This window comes from Olea europaea, chromosome 15 (assembly GCF_002742605.1).
Source record: "Olea europaea var. sylvestris chromosome 15, O_europaea_v1, whole genome shotgun sequence".
NCBI lineage: Eukaryota > Viridiplantae > Streptophyta > Magnoliopsida > Lamiales > Oleaceae > Olea > Olea europaea.
Genome location: NC_036251.1, coordinates 30,788,854 through 30,792,036, shown reverse-complemented (window position 1 = coordinate 30,792,036; position 3,183 = coordinate 30,788,854).

The following is a 3,183-nucleotide window of genomic DNA, read 5'->3' as shown; positions in this document are numbered from 1 at the left end:
GGAGGTCGAATGATCCTACTTGATTTACGCTGAGCTGGAGTGTCCTCAGGGTTCTCTACATCCTGATTAAGAGTCTGTCCGTCAACAGGTGTAGGATCAGACTCAGGTTCATCTAATTGGTCAACAGTATCTGTGGATTCTTAAACTTCTTCAAGTTCTATTTTGCTCCCACTACCCTCTCCTAGAATAAACTCTTTCTCTAGGAATGTGGCATGTCTTGAGATGAACACCTTCTTCTCAACGGGATTATAAAACTAATAATTATAAAACTGATATCCAATTGTCTCTTTTGGATATCTTACAAATACACATTTATCAGAATTAGCCTCAAGCTTATCAGATTCATTTTGCTTGACATAAGCATCATAGCCCCAAACTTTCATGTGAGATAAGTTTGGTCTTTTTCCTCTCCATAGCTCGTATGGAGTTTTGTCAACCAATTTAGATGGGACACAATTAAGTGTGTAACACGCAGTAATTAGTGCATGATCCCAAAATAATTTTAGGATGTTTGCATGGCTCATCATTGATCGCACCATGTCTAACAAAGTGCAATTCCTCCGTTCAGATATATCATTATGTTGCGGTGTATATGACGGAGTCCACTGCTAGAAAATCTCATTCTGTTTTAGATAATCTAAAAATTCTCCCTTTGAATATTCTCCACCTCGATCTGATCTCAGCGTGAGAATATTTTTACCAGTTTGTTTCTCTACTTCAAGTTTGAATTATTTGAACTTTTCAAGTGTTTCATGCTTGAATTTCATCAGATACACATAACCATATCTAAAATGATCATCAGTGAATGTGATGAAGTAAGAGAAACTACCTCTGGCGATGATTGACTTGGGTCCACACACATAAGTATGTATTAGTCCCAGCAATTATGTGGCTCTTTCTCTTTTTCCAATAAAAGGGAACTTGGTCCTTTTGCCTAACAGGCATAACTCGCATTTGTCAAATGATTCAAAATTAGTTGACCCCAAGCATCCATCTTTTTATACCTTAGAAATGTGTGTCGCTAATATGACCCAGTCTGCAATGCCAAAGGTATGTATTATTTAGATTATCATTTTTATGCCTTTTACTTTCTATACTCATAATAGATGACTCAGTATCTAGAATGTAAATTCCATTTTGCAACACACCACAACCATAAAAGATCTCTTCTTTATAAAACGAACAACGATTGTTCTTAACATTAATTGAAAAACCATTCATATCCAAACACGAAATAGAAATAATGTTTTTAGTAATGGCGGGAACAAAATAGCGATTTTCTAATTCTAATACTAAGCCCAAAGGCAGTGGTAAGAAGTATGTCCCTACAGCTAATGCAGCAACTCTTGCTCCATTCCCCACGCGCAGGTCAACTTCTCTTTTCTACAGTGGTCTACTTTTCTTTAGTCCCTACATATTTATACAAATATGAGATCCATATCCGGTATCTAATACCCAAGAAACTAATGAAGTAGACATATTAACCTTGATAACAAAAATACCTGAAGTAGAAGTTTCAGAAGACTTCTTTCCTTTCAAGCTAGCGATGTAAGCCCTGTAGTTCCTCTTCCAATAACCTTTCACTCCACAATGATAGCATAGGTCATCAGATTTGGTATTATCCTTGCCTGCTTTAACTGCTTTGTTATTGCCCTTAGCCTTTTTAGATGTTTTCTTAAAACTTCCTTTGATTTTCCTCTTAGTGCCCTTGGAGGAATAAATAGCTAAGACATGCGCGTGCTAGCCTTAACATTGGGCTCCACAGTTTTAAGCATATTAAGCAACTCAGAGAGTGTGCATTCGATCTTATTTATAATGAACTGTGAATAACTATCTGGCAGAGATTGCAGAACCAATTCAATACTTAGTTCATGATCCATGATAAAACCCAATGAACCCAGTTTCTCAATGAAACCAATCATCTTCAGCACATGAGCACTGACTGAATATCTCTCTGCCATTTTGCACTGGTATAGTTGTTTGGAGGTCTCGTACCTCTCCACACAAGATTGTTCATCATACAACTCCTTGAGATGAAAATCATAGTGTAAGCATCCATACCCTCATATTGCTTCTGCAACTCAGGTGACATAGCTACAAGCATCACACATGCTGTAGTGTTATCGACATCACTGTGTTTGTTGTAAGCAGTCACCTCTTCCTGAGTGGAATTTTCAGTAGGCACCTCTGGAAAGGGCTGCTCAAGGACATACCAAATTTTCTCATGCTTGAGAACGATTCTCAAATTGCGATGCCAATCGAGAAAATTTGGTCCGGTCAGTTCGTTGGCATCCAGTATGTCTCTCAAATTCATATGATTACTCATGATTCAAAAACTGTAAATGGCGAAAAATATAGAATTATATGTATTATAATGCATATGCACAAATTCAATATGGGCTTTAATTAAACGTGCTCCCACTGTTTAAAATAAATTCATGACTCTCATACATAAATTATTTGAATCCACATTTGATTCCCAGTGGGCTAGGATCTCATTCGTTGTATCAAGATTTTGAGTATACTCAACAAATCTTAATAAAATATTTAGGTAGATATTATTATCAATTGTATCTCCATACAACTCCCAGATCATTATACTGACAACTCTTTTGTCTTCACACATCTATGTGTTAGCTTAACATGCCTCTAAAACTTATCTCATTGAGTATACTCAACAAAAGATAAATTTTAGTTAAATCAAACCCATCATTCAGAAATATCAAATATTTCATAGTGTCAAACATATCCCTAATAGATCAGCCTTGAGTGTATTCAACAAGTTGAGGCCGATTTAGGAGTCTCGTTTTTCACTATAATGATGGAAGGCAAATAACACTAAATTAATATTTTAACGAGGGATTTAACATGCAATGATCTCACCAAGAAATTATATATATAAACATAGTATGGATGATTATGGACTTGTTCTATCTAGTTTTCCCGAACCAAAGGGAAGACTAGTTGGTCAATACCTAACGGGTACAACATTGGATGCACCATCTTCATGGTTTCCACCTCTTCTTGTGCCTTCAATTAGTCAAGTTACAACATTTATCCTATACTAGTTGGCACACAGGGCTAAAAGAAATCGAACTCACAGGCCCATAATAATAACAATAGCAACGGACTCACAGGTCCAATATAATAAAGAGCTCGCAGGCCCATAAAACAACAAGAAGT